The sequence below is a fragment of the Cryptotermes secundus genome, unplaced genomic scaffold (genome assembly GCF_002891405.2).
Source record: "Cryptotermes secundus unplaced genomic scaffold, Csec_1.0 scaffold2142, whole genome shotgun sequence".
Taxonomy (NCBI): domain Eukaryota; kingdom Metazoa; phylum Arthropoda; class Insecta; order Blattodea; family Kalotermitidae; genus Cryptotermes; species Cryptotermes secundus.
In genome coordinates, this window is record NW_019731253.1 from 140,811 (window position 1) to 157,843 (window position 17,033).

At 42.1% G+C, this 17,033-nt stretch overlaps 1 long non-coding RNA gene across 1 annotated transcript in view; it reads right to left on the reverse strand.

The window, feature by feature from the left end:
• The window catches only part of LOC117282491, a 221,377-nt gene that overhangs the window by 2,437 nt on the left and 201,907 nt on the right, over positions 1-17,033 (reverse strand). The window lies entirely within an intron of this gene.

A 17,033-nucleotide genomic window follows, 5' to 3' on the forward strand; every position in this document is an offset into this window, starting at 1 on the left:
TCCTGTTGTGTATGTAAATATATATATATATGTAAAACCGTGTAAACAACAGATAAACAATTAACTCATCAACATATTTGTGTCACTTGAGTTTATTAAGTAGAGGGACAGTTTTATCTCACGAATGTAGTTCGTATTGTAGCGTGTAGAGCTGTTGCAATGCAACAACTGCGAGATGGGCGGATATACCTGGGCCGTTTCTGGGCAACGGCTCGGTAAACACATTCCAATTGCTAGGAAGCAGATTCTTAATAGTGCAACAGCTCGACTAAAAGAATCGAAGAATTATATTTTCTACGTGGTTTTGTGCTGAGATGTTATAAGCAAGGGAAGAGATCTGTTTAGTCAGTTCTGTACGGGAGTCTGTGAAGAGAAGACTTGAGACGGAGGCAGAGGGATAGCCTCTTGGAGCAGTTACCAGGAAACGTCTAGCAGCAGAAGACTGGACTCTGTACTCTAGTGAAATGTAGAGCGTATAAAGAGCATTAGTGGTATAGTTATTTGTAGTTACGACTTGTAAATGAAGAATAAATCTATTCACAAATGCAAACCCCGTCTATAGTCACACACACACTATATGAGAGTAATATAGGAGATAAGCGATAATGAAGCGGAGAGTCAGACGAATGTAGACGATTACAGCACAACCTAAACATGAAAAATGTTTTTTCTTAGTTCCCTGTGTTTGCTTAGGTGCGTGTGCCTCGCTAGCCCCTAAACTGTTAGACGGATTTTATTCTTGTTCGATATTTAAGATTATATCAATAATAGTCTCACCCACAGTGAATATGAACATCCTGTTACAAATGGGTGGGGGCTTTATAGACTCCGCGGATTTCAAAACGGCAACTTCCTAGGAAGAATATAAGGATTTTGATTAAATTTTAGTAATGTATGGATAAAAAGTTCCTAATAAAATTCTACAGGTGGTATCTTGAGGCAATAACGATACGCCCTCTAGCGACCCAAAAGCGTATTTCAGGAATATCTGCGTGCCAATTTTTTACTTTCTGTTGAACTTTTTTTATTACAAGGGACATTTTGAACCGTTACAAATTCTAATGCGCAAGTAAGTTGCAGAAGTCCATAAGTCGGTTGGTAGTTTTACAGGAGTAAGAAACTGTTTGCCTTCATATGTTTCGCTTGTTAATATCCACACTGAAAGGAAGTAGTTTAATTACGTTGTTCTCAACGTACGCTGTTGCTGTGTTCTCATACAAGGATTTAGAGTGGTTGTACAATTAAGAATAAATTCTTAATACGGGCAGTGCCATAGCTCAGGCGGTTAGTCGCCGACTTCCCACCGCTGCGGCCCGGGTCAGGTCATGTGGGATTTTTGATGGACAAAGTGGCACTGGGGCAGGTTACCCCTGCCAATTTTCATACTACAGTTGCTCCACAATCATCATCATCAGGGGTTGATACAATAGGCCGAACAGTGGCTGCAGTACAAAGTGGACTCAGTTTCAACCCATCATAAAAATAAAAAAATGCTTATTACAGTTTAAATAAAGTTCGATATTAAAAGTTTTCCTCGTAAATGTAATTCTGTTTGCTGTGTTTCCAAAACCCATCGACCCTGACAACTTTTTAAAATTGTTTACGCTCCTTTTACAACTTCGACATGATTTTGTCAAGGACTTGGGAACCAATTACGTAGCAAGCTGTTTCTGTATGAATCAGACAGTCATTAAACTAGTTCTGTCGCGGTGTTAATTTTGCTGCGCTGCTACGTGGATAGAACCGGAAATAATGTGCAGCCACTTGTTGATTGAAAGTGTACAAAAACAGGCGGTTACAGTTAGGATTGGAGGAGTTATATCCTCTACGAGTATCTTGAATACGAAGTTTCTCGAGAACGTCATAAACACAGTTTATAACCTAATCTCTGGTGCTTCTAATGCACGCTGAGTTCAAGATTACGCAACAAAGGAAACCATTGGCGGCGGCAGACAAGGCAGAGTGAATAAGTGGCATAAGAACCGATGTTTCAACTGAAATTACTGTTCATATTGTCGTTTTGGATTTTTACATCACAGAGTATTATATCAAGCCACCGATATTTCGAAGAAAAATTCTGCTCTGTCTTCAGTCATTAAGATTACATTCCTTCTGTGACGAGGATGGTATCGAAATGCAACGAGAGTGTACTCTGAGTCTCTGTCCTAAACAAGAGGACGTCAATATTCTTGCCAGTTGAGTCTCTGTCCTAAACAAGAGGACGTCAATATTCTTGCCAGTTGAGTCTCTGTCCTAAACAAGAGGACGTCAATATTCTTTCCAGTAGAGTCTCTGTCCTAAACAAGAGCACATCAATATTCTTGCCAGTTGAAAGAATAATAATTTTGTACGGCAGAAGCATGTGGGCTGCGAAGCAGACAACGGAATTATGCGTTCTAAGAAAAGAAGCAAAAAATAAGGTTGCAGTGCTTCGTGTTTTTTTTTTGTAGTAACAACTCAATGAAAACATGTAGAGTCATTTTTCTTATTAGCTCTTATGGACTTAGCCTGGTCTCAGGTGTTTATGATCTTCATGTTTTGTGACATCGGTTTGTCCAGTGACTGAGGCTAGCTCTTTCCAACGGACCCAACAGAATAGGTGTTTTCCTTCACCTGAGGACGGAAACAGATCCAGTTTCCGAAACGTCGTGTTTTTATTAGTTATCTTAAAAACCAGGACGATGGATAAAGTCCAAAAACCCAATATATCAGTGTGTTATACACCATCGTCAGAATCCTATAGTAACTACATGTAGAGTCAAACAAGAACAAACGGTTTTATATTAAATTGAAAGCTTTATTATGTATATTGTAACAGATTTGATCAACGCGTTGTCAGGTAACAGCAACACGCAACAATAGGTGAGACTGAGTTTTCTATGTCGTCCGCGCCGAGCAGAAATAAAAGAATGGGTTTATGCAATCCGTTTCTAAGCAATGGCTCGGTAAACACATTTCCCGTAAGCGGTGATATTATCAACAATAGAGACGGTGTTTTCCGCTGGGTGAATCTGACTGGAGTTGTCCAGTGATTGAGATTACTTATTTCTAAGAGACCCAACTGAGTAGGTGTCTTCCTACCACCTGAGGAAGGAAACAGATCCAGTTTCTGAAACGTCGTGCCTTCAAGTCTCAAGAATATCGGATGTTGGAAAACGTCCTCAAAACCAGTAATTCCAAAGGAGAATGTGTCCTCAATGGAGATATGACATTTATTGAAAACGTCCAGAGATTTTTCAGGTGTCGTTTGTAGTTTCGTGGAGTGGGGTGAGACTGAGTCCACTTGGTACGTCGGCCACTGTTTGGCCTATTGTACAAGCCCCGGATGGTAGATGATGAGTGTAGAGCAGTCGGTGGAATGAGAACCGACAGGAGAAAGAGAAGTACCCGGTTAAAACCTGTCCCAGTTCCACTTTGTCCACCACAAATGCCACATATCCTGACCTGTGCTCGAAACCGGGCCGCCGCCTTGGGAAGCCGGCGACTATGGCACGGCCTAGTTGAAGGGCTTGAGACAGTACGCAGAAACAAACACTATCCATAATATAAGAGGAGTTAAATTTGTTTTTGAAAACGTTAATAACAATAATGATAATTTTATGCAAGGTTGCCGTGAGAGCGAATGTGTGTCCATAAATTCTAAGGAAAATTATTTCAGTAAACAAGCTCCCGTTCTCACAGGGCCCGGTAAAGATTAATTTATGCTTTCAGAATGGTTGCTCTTACTGACTTCTATATAATCCCTGCCCTTAGTGGAAACTTTGAGACAGGTGGACAAGGCTCCTATTGACAACGAGAACCAAGCCCTTATCGAGCGACACTACTGCAAGGAACACAGGCGCGACAGAGAGACGCCTGTCAGCACGGAGGCATGATTAGCATAACTCATCCAGTTAATAATGAATTTATTCCTGCCTCGCGGGAGAAGTCAAATTATTCAACTTTCTCTAGCGTTACATCCCGTGGGAACCTTCGCAGGCAGAAAACAAAAAGCAAGGCAGCTGGTGCTGTGAGCGCCCCCAGGTTCCGTGGCTTGTCTTATCGCCCTCTCCAGTGCAAAAATGGAACACGTGATTATCTACAGAATTTGTGTGGATATCCATTTAATGACGTGACGTGCATGTTGTTTTGAGCGTCGTGTAACCTGTAGGAACTTCGTGGTGCCAGGTTCTCTCGCGTCTTTTACTCTCCTTCCAACCCAAAAGTGGAATAAACAGGAACACTCCTTTCAGTGTTTTGTGCTATTGATACTGTCATGTGTTGGAGATGAGCATGACTTGTAAGAAGATTCTAGATTGGATATTGGATTTATTGATTACTTATACACACAACTCTTGATTAAAAGTAATTACAGCGCTATCGCTGTTCTACACTAAATTTCACCATTACACACGTAAAAGGGTTCTCAGTCTTCACTAGTCGTATCCTGTCGACGGATTTATAACCGTCACTGTGACTTGAAATCACACGTGAAGTCTTCTTTTCACAGCATAATTCATTTTTTGCCATTTTTCTCGATCATCTTAGACTGCCATCTCCAGAACTCAACCAATTTCTTGTGCAACAACTTCTGACACTACTCAATCAACTCACTCAATAGGATTGCGACTGACGATCAGTCAGTCAGTAAGTCTTGGTGTCGAGCCCCAGATGGGGCTCATGACCAGATATTTATTACCTTTAACAGTTACGGTCTTGTTTTTGTGGGGTGCCCTCTCTGACGAGACGACGGGTCTGCCTTTTACATGTGCTGCTGGCCCTTGCCAGTGCAGTCTTTCTAGGGTCTGAGTCCCTTGGAACTCCAAACCATATTTTACAGTCTCAGATTTGAGACTTCCTTTTTCGTCGCCTCTTACGACTCGCAGGGTCACGGTGGAGGTATTCGACCCTGCCTCCACACGGGGTTCAACTTCTGACAACTGACTGCTCCCTTCGTTATATAGCCTCGGGGCTGACCCCTGGGAAAACACTGTCTTCTCTTGTCCCATATTGTTTTAGGTGTGTTTACTGATCCGTTGTCTAGCAATAGACATCCTATTATTGGTGTGCGTTGGCTCTAACGGGAATATGTTTACTGAGTTTTTACCTGACAATTGGTCTATACGTCACAATACTAAAATTAAGCACAGGGACTGCATAATAGAAGCTTGTCTTCCTTGATCTACCATTCTCTGATGAGAACACAACAACTTTCTTTCCTATGTCTTGTTATTTTGTGATTTTTTGTTACTATTTAACACAGTATAGTGACTAAGATATGACATACACAGTCTGGGAGTCTGTGTTCCATTTCCGGCAGGTTTCCACATCGTCATAACCGGTTCTGCGTGTCACTCGATTAATAGGAGTGGGGCGGCGTGAAGCCGACCACTCACATCCATCTAATGCGGAAGTTAAGAATGCACGGAGCTTCACTACCACTCACCAGTAAACACTTATGAAGTGAGACGCGTTACCACTGAGCTAGCATGCAGTCAACATTCCAGGAAACACCGGTATGCTTAACGTGGCAGTATGCAAGCAGAAGGCTGTTTAATATACGCATGTCAGGATGTGGTGTGTCTGCAACATGTCTTGCATATACACGTACAGTATTTGCTGTATTGTCTCCTTTGATACTTCTTGGTCGTAAGATTTAAATGAAAATGTCACAACTGTTAATAAAAATGTGACTATTAATTCTGAATGCACAAGATTTTCTTTATTATTAGCAAGCCAAGCAACCCTTGAAATTAAATGGAAGAGGCACTCATTAATCCCACTAATGGGAACCCCATAGAATCGTGTTTAAAAATGGCACGCAGTTCTGTAATTTTTTGTTGGTTCCGAGGCCATGCAGTAGTGAAAAATGTATTCAAAGTTTCTACAGAACATGCTATCGCCATCTTCAGTGTGAGTGTTGAGAACGATGAGAGCAGAAGCAGGCAGTGTTCAGACTGGGTGTGAAATGTAAAGGTCAGTGCACTGTTGTTTTAGCGGTCCAACTACATTATATAAAATTATTATACAGGATGATCCAGAATAATGTTAACCAAAATTTATTCTGTGCTTCAATCCTTTATTCCTTGCATCTTAATAGCTTTGTAAGAGTTTCAGTATTCCATGGTAACAATTGTTGAGCTTCAACGCTCTGCATAAACTGAAGTTACGTAGTAGGTCACGAACGAGGGATCAGTCTCATGTTTCAGTTTATCGCATCTATTCTGTGAAAATTGACAATATTTCCGTATGGATATATGAAATTTACTGTATTGTGGAAGCGTATTTGCTCCATGTAAGAACTGTTGAGTCATAGAAACAGCCGTTGCTTAGTAATACAAGCACGCAACAATAGGATAACGGGGTTATGCAACCAGTTTCTGGGCAACAGCTCGGGAAATATGTTCTCGCGTGAGCGGTGACGTCACACAGTAAAGAGGCTGTTTTTTTCTGTGCGTGGTCCATGCCGAAGTTTTATAGGGTGTTTCGGAAGGACAGATAGCCGTCTCCAGTTGGCACTGCTGGACGTGAAGTAGCTTCAAAATACACGTATTTCACTCCCAGGCATTATGAAGCTTTTAGACAGACGTTGCTAATATATATGTTGGCTAATGAAATTACTTTGTTCTAACTAACTAACTAACTAACTAACTAACTGACTGACTGACTCACTTCATGGAGCTAAGCCCATTCTGAGAAGCCGCAAATTGTTCGGCTATTGAAAAACTTCCCAGCAATTTATGGAACCTGGAATTTCATTCATTACCTTGTTCACAAGAGCCCTCCGTTGGTCACTATCCCCAGCCAGATCGATTCAGTCCATACCACCCCATCCTGTCTCTCTAGGATCCTTTCAATATTATCCACCCACCTATGTCTTGGTCTTCCTAGTGATCTCATTCCTTCTGTCTTTCCTACCAGTATCCTTTATGCATTCCTCTTCTCTCCCATTCGTGCTACATGCTTTGTCCATCTAATCCTCCATGACGTGATCATTCTAATTATACTTGGAGAAGAGTACAAGTTATGAAGCTCCTCATTATGTAGTTTTCTTCAACCTCCTGTCACTTCATCTCTCTTCGGTCCAAATATTCTCCTCAACACCCTGTTCTCAAACACCCTCAGTCTATGTAAGTTTTGAGGTTTTCACGGCGATGACTATGAAGAAAGTCGTCTTCTGCTATCTGGCGCCGTGTCGGCTAAAACAAAGAATACACGGCGCCAGATCCCAGAAGACGACTTTCTTCACCCACAGTCTATGTTCCTCCCTTAATGTCAGAGTCCTAGTTTCACACCCATACAGGACCACAGGCAAAATTATAGTTTTCTAATTTTTATATTTTTATACAACAGGTGAGAAAAAACGATTGTGGGCTGAATGGTAGCAAGCATTACCCGAGTTCAATCTCCTCTTAATTTCCTCCTAAACCAAGTTCGATTTGTTACTGTCGTTCCAAAATATTTTCATTGTGCCACATTTTCAAAGGATCTGTTTGTTGTCTTTATGTCATGAATTTGCCCTGCAGTCTGGTGGCGAGACAGTAACATATACTTAGTTTTCTCGGTGTTTACTTCTAGACCAACCTCCTTGCTAGCATCAAATCTCCTCTATTTTTCTTCATGGTACCTATATTATAATAAATTCTAATTTATTTAAAGGACTAGTGAAATAAACATACTGTTTGAAGCAATGCAAGAAGCAATAAAAGAATTTTGGTTTAACCCCGAATCTGGAACCGAATGCAGAGTAAGTTGGTTTATGGTGGAGACGAAGCAGCGCAAAAGCAGTTCTGGTTTAATAAACTATTTTGTAGTGCAGGTAAATTGAACAAGAGAGAAAGTAGAAACAAGATAACTATATTTTCTTCCACACTTTGCAGTATAGGTTAACTAAGCAGCTTGGCACGTCGTTACAACATTAAAGCAAATATAGAGCTTTGTTTGCGCTTAGAGTTTGGAGTAAAGCTAAATGAAACATGTTTCTTAATTGCTACAACGGACACAAGGGATCAAAACATTTGTTTTAATATTCTCACTTGTTCTTGTGATAAATCGTTAAGGACAAAATAAAACAAAGACTTCCTATTAATATAACACGAAGGAGAATAAAATAAGCTTTTAGTGACTATTTGCGAACTGTTGAGCCAATTTAATTTGATTCGCAAATTAGTAAAGGGATAAAGCAAAACAAATCATTAGAGGCGACATAAGTACTGTTGCTCTGTGCACTGTTACGGAAGAGCTTGGGACAGAAACAAAGGATATTTTGTGCTGTAAATGTAAAGAATTAATTGTGGCTTCAAAATTTAAACTTTTTTTATATAATTTGAAAATTGTTACCGGAACACGTTACATTTGCTAGTCATCGACACGGAATTATGTTCTTCATTCTTCCTCCATTTTTGTCAAATTTACTTCGTAAGAATTATGCGCGGACGCTCATTACACTGTAACTTAGAACAGGAGCAAGTACTCTTTATTTCTTTGAGAACTAAAATTGAATCCATTATCTCATAGACACGCAGCATGCCATCTTATGAAATTCTTAAACGGAAATTAGAATGAGGTAAGATTTCTTGTTAAACTTTCCCCACCAGCGTTTTGTACGAGCTTACAATGGGGGATGGGGCGTAAACTTTTGCGAGGATCAAGTTTCTAACTCCCGAGGCGTTCATTGTCTCCATTGCTATTATTCTTCACCGATTGTTTGCATGGAGGGATCCTTTGTCCAACTTCTTATAATAGAGCATAAATTGGGCATGGTAAGACCAACTTGTTTTTGCTGACTGGAGTTATATAAGAGCTTGCGTACATGTGACACAACATGCTTCAAGCCTGACGTGACCCACCGTCGGGTGGAGGGGGGGCAGACATTAGGTACCAATTCAGCAAAACAGACTACACACGGGTCTACCAGTTATAATCATATTATAAAGCTGGTTTAAACTAGGGATCCGCGTTGTACGCGGGAAGTGGGGGAGAATTCGCAAATTCGCAAAACAGAAGTTTTAAGATATCCCTTGCTTTACATTTGTTGACATAAATTATGTGTCAGTTCTTAAGGTATATTTATGATTTAGGCGTTTCAAAGGCTTATGTACCAGATGCACATGTTGTGACAATGTTGCCGGACGGCATTTAGAGGCGGACAGAAACTGTGCCTCTGTTTCGGTAATAAAAGGCATTCAAACCTCATCTAAACATCGATTTGTTATTAATTCGTTCTGTTTGTGTTCGTATTTTTAACAAAATGTTAGCAGAAGTCGCACAAATAATACAGGGTATTACAAAAAGAATGATACTATTTTAAATTGCTGTAATTATGTTTCCTCAACTGAATCAAGATTCTGATGACTACATCTTCCAGCAAGATCATTCATGATCACTGATGTCCAGGTCGAAATTCGAACTCGATACCTCCCTCCCGAATTCTAGCCAGAAGCATTACAGCGTGAACCAATTTGCTCGGTCCTATATGGGCCAGAGTATGTACTAGACATACTTGCGGTGTCATCTAACTCAACAGTTTCACTGACACAAGTTGCTTGCAGATTGTATCGGCAGTTAACGGGCAACGGCTCTCTTTACGTGTTCTGCGCTCTCACCAGCGAACATCAGTGTCTTCTGTACAACAGGAAGCACAGCCCATGTTGTGATTTGCAAAATTTGAATCAGTTGTTCGAATTCAACATGAATTTAGGCGCGACTATTGTGCGGGACTGCCTGATGACAAGAGCGTTAGGAGATGGTACGAACAATATCGAGACATTGGCAGTGTGGGAGAAAACATTCTTCTGGGATCCCTAGGAGATCTGGTGAAGATGTAAGATTTGAGGTTCTCAAGGCGGTGACTATGAAAAATGCCGTCTAGTGGGAGGAACGTATCGGCTCCATCTTCAGGTTAGATAATCCGCGAGCGAGGATCCACTGGAACATGATGACAGATCAAAAAGGCTACGCAGGTCAATACACGCTCGGCAGCTTAGCCCCAGTGCTACTGGGTCAATGCTCGCTCGGTAGACCTACGTCTTTCCCACCTACACGATTCTATGCCAGTCCTGGCCTACCTGCTGGCCCTTCTCCACAGACCCTTCCTCTCCCCTCTCTATTGATTTCCCGTGGGGCCTACTCTCCCTACCTTTCTCTTCCTATATAGCTGGATGGTCTCGAATGGTGGCTCAGTCTGCAGCCATCTGCTCACGCTGGTTCATTAATGTTACTTAAAGGGCTGAATCCATCATCATGAAACCTGATATATTTATCATACCTTAAGAAGCCATCTTAAATCATCATTCATAAATCCAACGCATCAGTAATACGAACACTGCAGCCTCACAAATTGTTGCTTGAAATTTTGGTTATGAAATGTAGTATGTATGACATGCCACGCATGGTAACCCAACACTGTACTTAACAAGTCCCTCATTAGCATTGCCAGCACTACAGCATCTCAAATTTGTGGTGAAAGGAAAAGACGCCATTAGTTTTCCCAGAACTTTTTTTAAAAAGGTAAAGATTTCCTTATGCTTAATTAATTAAACACTACACCATGAAGGCGTATAGGGGAGTGGATATATAGATGCACATTTTCATGGCCTCGGCATTATCTGGAGATGAGTGGTCAGCTTCACTCCCCGGCCACTTTACCACGGGGGAAAGTGCCCTCGGTACCCATTGGATAGGATGTTGGGCGGACCCCAGAACCGGTCTGGACGACATGGAGAAAAGAAAATTCTTGACCCTACCGGGACTCGGACTCCGATCTCCAGAGCTTCCTTTTACCTAAATTAATCCTGTTGTCTTGGTAAAATGAGCTTGACCTGGATCTTCTTCAGCAAAGCGTTATACAGATATTTAGGCCACAGCAGAGGCACAATATTAAAGTCTGGCTTATAAAAATTAAACACATGTATGATGCTAACGTTCAGTGGTTTACAGTTCTTTAGGCAATATCATTTGGCAAGATAACTGCGAAACGTAGTCTGTACGATGCGTAATTGATTACGGTGAATTTGCAGCACACCCGGTATATCATATTAGAAAACTGGGATGAAATGTACAAACAATGCAGCAGGGTAAACATATGGATCATTCCGTAGCGCAGTGACGGAAGTAGCTTCGCTCTGTGATGTATACGTTCCTGTGCCCATTGTTGGTTCCGTGGTGACTAACATATTTCACTACTGAGACAGGGTTTTCATTAAATCTGTGCCATTCTCATCAACAAAGTACACTGAACTTTATAAATTGGACTTTTAATTAATATTCTGCGTGCATTAATATTTCCATTTCCGCTTCAACCTCTTATTCCTTAGTTGCTTGTGGTGGGGGACAGCCTTGTTAATTAGTTTTGCTCAATTTGAGACCTCGGTTATTTTTGCTATATATCCTCGAAGCCGCCCCCAATAATAAACGCTGTTTCCATCGTTATCACAACAATACCTCCGTTGTTAATTGCTTATTCGTTTCGTCGGAAACATGTTTACCGAGACGTTGCCTAGCAATGAATATCTAGTCTGGTTCCGCTATTTCGGCTTTCAGGCGTCATATACAGGGTATCCCAGGAGGAAAGATCAGTATTCCTTGTGGTCACAGCATCGGTTATTCTAAGCAAAATATGTATATGTACATGTGCTCTATTCCGAACGGTTTCCGGGACAGAGATATTTCACTGTGCACTGTGCACTGTACAGACGAGCAACACGCCATGTTCTCACACGAGTTGCAAAGTGCACTGATGTTGAAGGCGGAATTTTCGGAAATGCATTACACTAGGTAAACTATATAAACTTTGTCACTTGAACAATAAATGCCGGTATTAGAAACAGTACGTAATATCTCTTTCTTATCAACAGTTTTGGAACTGTACAGTGAAATAGCTCTATCTCGGAATCTGTTTGGAATAGAACACATGTACATATACACTTTTTTGCTTAGAATGACCGATACTATGACATCATCCCAGAATACTGTACTTTCTTCCTGGGGCATCCTGTATACATGATTAATTACATTGCAATTTTAATTGTATATAAACCTGTGCCTAAAACTTTCGTAATCTTAATATAAGAAGGCAGATCTTTAAGAGAAACGGAATGTTTCTATGGAATATTCAGACCCAGCAAGAACGGTGTAATCCGTGACATGTCCCATATGAAAAACATAGTTCCGCAGTCATGGAGTGTGTCCACATATTCCTGAAACTTGAGGGTCATCACAAACCAGGCGGGTTAGCTGTTGTGGTGACGGGGATGAATTTCAACTTTTAGGCACTTGAATGATCAAGTCAAGGAGGATGAGGTGGGCAGGGCAAGCAGACGAATGGGGAGAAGATGAATGCATGTAGGATATGGGTGGGAAAGCCATAAGGAAGGAGACCACTGGGAAGACCAAGACGTAGGTGGGTGGACAATATTAAAATGGATCTCAGAGGGATAGGATTGGATGGTATGGATTGGATTGGATTGATCTTACTTAGGATAGGGACCAGTGGAGGTCTCTTGTAAACACGGTAATGAATCTTCGGGTTCCATAAAATGCTGGGAAATTGTTGAGTAGCTGCAGATTTGGCTTCTCAAGAAGGGCTCAGCTCCATAAGTAAGTAAGGAACTTGGCAAGCGCCGTTTTGACCGACATTTACGTAGTTTCAACAGTAATTCTTTTGAGGCCAACTTTAGTATCTCAACTTAAGGCATACGGTGGTCACTCCTGTCTAGTCCTTTCAAGTTCATCATACATAATCATTGCCTCAGTTCGTTAGTTGTTGAACAACATACTCTGTTGATAAATTCCCGATAATTTTCAAGCGCTAATATTCTCTTCATATTATTCTATTTTTCTCTTGTCCACATCCTGTGTGCCTCATTCAAACACACCCTCCATTCTGGTTCCACCGCTGTCACTTTGTGCCTTGGTCTACTGGCATTGCTCGGCGCTTCAAGCCGGTGGCGTTGCCACCTTCCTGTTGACACTGTCCCACCTTCTACACTCTCCTCTGTCCGCCCTGATTTATATTTTATGGTAATTGATGCATTCAGGTGAGATGAAAGTACTTCGGTTAATTGGGCGTCAAGCGATATTGCCCACGGTCACACTTCACGGAAACGGGAAAGCATATAGGCTCACCAGCTGATTGTATCTTGCATGTGCATATTAAGGTTGCTGTAGGGTTTACCAGCAAAGTATATATTAATTGAAAGCTTCGTAACAGTATTTACACCGGTACAGTATTGTGATGTATATGCTCATTGCTGAGCAACGGCTCGATAAACACTTTCCAACAGAGACAGATTCTTGGTAAACAGGCCGATGCTAGATAAAGCCTACAACAATACACGACAAGAGTAGACGTCCACTGATAGGCAATGGACGTGTTTTCCGTGACGTCCGACCCGAGGCTATGTAACCAGAAACCAAGGCAGTTTAGAGTATAGAGTCAGAGTCGTGGATCAGAATTGGATGTGTCCTCGGCAACGAGGGAAGAAGGGTTCGGCTGAAGATTAATTTTGAGTAATCGTAATTCATTGAGATTACGAATGATTGTAGAAAAAGTGACCACAAAATCCAATTACCAATCTAGACTCTATCTTATTCACACCCATACACGTGACAGTATGTATTGTCATTAACGTACGAAGATACGTTTTAATCATAAATTAATTCTGAAGTATGAGGTAAATATAGAAATATGAAAAAATTGTGTAAAGTACACTAGTCGTAAATCATAAAGGGAAAACCTGTACTCTATACCGTGATGAAAGGAAGGAACCACTTGGAAGAACCAGTTTTAAATGGGCGAACAGGAAACATTAAAATATGTCTACGTCACCGCTGGGAGGGGGCGGAGTCTTGACTGACTCGTCACCGTAGTAGCTGCAGCGTTGTTACGTCACGGCTGGCGGGGGAGGGGATGTCCTCCTTAGCGAAATAAGTCACACTGCTCCCTTCTTAAGGCTGTTGGTCCCGAATAGCCTAACGGTACATCCCCGTTCCTTATATTTGCAGGCTGTTCTTGCAACGTCTTCTTCTTTCTTGTTCGGCTACTCCTCTTACTGCCTTAGAAGTTAAAGCTGAAGATGAAAATTTCCCTTTCGCTTGCAACCATAAATGTTATAATTAGTAATGTCACGTGACCAAGAGACTATAGACGGTTTTCGGATTAGTAATTGAATTTATTGAATACTTACAGATCGTAACTACAAAAGACTACAAAGCTATCGCTATGTCACATACTCTGCATTTCACTACAGCACGTACTAATCCTTCTCAGATTTGAGGTTTTCACGGCGGTGACTATGAAGAAAGCAGTCTTCTGGGATGTGGCACCGTGAATATGTGGTGTTAACCGACGTTTCGGACGAAAGTATCGTCTCCATCTTCCGGGTAGAAGGAAAATAAGAAAATCCGCAAGCGAAGAGACCGTGAGAACCGGTAAAGCAGACTGGTGTTGGAAATAAACACAGCTATGTGAGAGCAGTGAAGGAAGGGGGGGGCAAGTCTACATGGGAAATCATTGGAGTGGGAGGGGTGAAGGGGCTGGGACAGAAGCAGGGTTTTGTATATGATATTGTGTCGGGGGAGAGTGTGTCGGGGGAGAGAAAGGCAAGGTTAGTCTCAGTCTGTTGTATCTTCACTGGTTGTCGCCTGGTAATGGCTTCCAACGCCGTAGCTTCCTCCAGCTTCCGTGTTTACCAAATCTTCATGAACTTTCAATATTATTCCACAAACGCTCCACACAGACGTCCATTATCAGTTCATCGGTGTAGGCCCATTTGACGTCGTAGTGCGAAGGGAGTCAGACACATTCATATCGCAACTAAAATATATCAGGATATTATCGGAGTGGGGGGACCAGTTCTCGAAGACCGGGGCGGTGCAGACATTCCTTTTAATATTTGGTATTAATATTTGATATATTTTCCTCTTATTTGGGGTCTGTTTTTCAGAAATTCATGATATATGGATAGATAATTGGCTTATCTCCCACTTGGAGGCGTCTCTGAAAAGAAGGAATTACCAATTAAATGTCCATTTTGCTCCATTTCTCCAACAAAATGATCTAGTAAACAGAAATTCAGTTTATCTACTTAAAATTTGTCAGATTAAGATCTCATGGGAGTGCACTGTTCGCATTGTACAAGTGTTAGTGCCTAGGCATGGAGTTTTGATTGGTTATTTGATTTACTGATCTTTAAAGCTCGTAACTAGGAATTATTATAACGATCTCACTAGTTTACGCACGCTGTAGATCACTACAACTACAGGACACACAAAATATTCTGTTTATTATTCTTTCGTTATTAGTCGTTTCTAGGTAGCGTCTGCTAACAGTGAATATTCTTGACAGCCAACCATGGACTGCCACTACTCACTGGCAACTCGCGAAGTGACTGCTGCTGGCTGACCAATCTGTCTGGTCTGTGGTTAGGTTGCTCCTTGTCCTCGCCAGCACAGCCATTCCTGGCTTCAGTCTCCCGGGGAGAAGCATGAAGAAGGGTTTTGCTCTCTCTTAGACATGCACGGGTTTAGAAGCGGGTCACCTATTCGACGAGGAGAGGGGGGCGACGCTACGTTTGTTGCGCAGTGGTTTCAGTAGGAGTATACCCGCACTGCCACAGCGTCCACGTCACTATGGACTCCGCGTGTCCTTTGTCACTGCACTGTACTGAGGGGTATACAGGTTGTCTGTCAATGCAGGCTTGTGCAGCAGGTTAAGCCTTAACCTATTTCACCACTCACAAAATGCAGTTAGATGACTGATTGGCCGCGCCATAGCTCAAGCGGTTAGTTGCTGGCTTCCCACCGCGGCGACTTAGGTTCGATTCCGGGTCTAGTCAAGTGGGATTTGTGGTGGACAAAGTGACTCTGGGGCGGGATTTCTCCAAGTACTTCGGTTTCCCGTGCCAATCTTCATTCCACCAAATGCTCCATCATAATAATCACCCGGGGCAGGCTACAATAGGCCAATCAGTGGCCGCCGTGCCGAGTGGAACCAGTTGGACTCCACCCCCCACTAAGCGAATTTCAGAAGACTGGTTGTAGGTCTCACTGCCGCCAAGTTCAAGCTTCTTACACTTTTTTACTTTTGTCAAAGTAAAAAGTCAGCGTTACTTCACGACTGGCCGTTTACCGCCAATCAGTTCGTCTTAACTTCAAACCCCTTGACACACGCCCAGAGATTTTATCGACTGAACTCTTGCGGTAATAGCGCTTATGTAACATCGTCTCTGACGAGAAGGTGGATGCCGCTGGTCCTCGTTATATAGCCTTGGCGCGGACCACATAGGAAATACCTCTTCCGACAGATCCTCTATTCTTTCTTGTTGATTTGTTACCAAGTCGTTGCCTATCAATGGCAGCATAGGAAACACGCATTCCTCTATTGTTTCGATGGCATCTCTTTCCGCTGAAACGTGTTCACCGTACCGTTGCCTAGCAGTCACCGTCTCCACCTATTCAACCATTCTGGTTTTCAAAATTCGAAATATCAGTTGCTTCTACATCACCACTCCTCTTCAGCGATGGTACTTGCATCAACAACACTGCCAGTGCGTAAGAAATAACGGTCACCATCTCTTAGAGTAGTAGGCTACTAGTATTTCTTGGTTTTTTGGACTTTGTCTATCGTCCGGTATTCTAAAGAACGGAACTTTTTGGAAACTGGATTTCTTAACGTCCTCAGGTGTGGGGGTGGGAGACACCTACTCTGTTGGGGCAAGCAGAAGTAGCTAATCTCAATCACTCGATTCTATCCACCTATATATGCCCTCTGCTCCAAGTGGGAGCAACAGTATGTATATATATNATGCAGACACACAGCCCTTGAGTGGGATTCGAACCCACAATTTCAGTGTTCTAGCGGGCGATTGATTTTCGTACCTTAGATCGTGCAGCCACTGTGATGGGCAAACACGGGAATACCCCAGTAATACTGGGAGTTGTACCCCGTTGTCAGAACCCTTTAGAGTCTACTAGGACGACTTAGGCTTCTACATCAGGTACTGAGCTACAAAATATATTTCTTCTTATTGCTAGTGGGGTGGGACTAAGTCCCT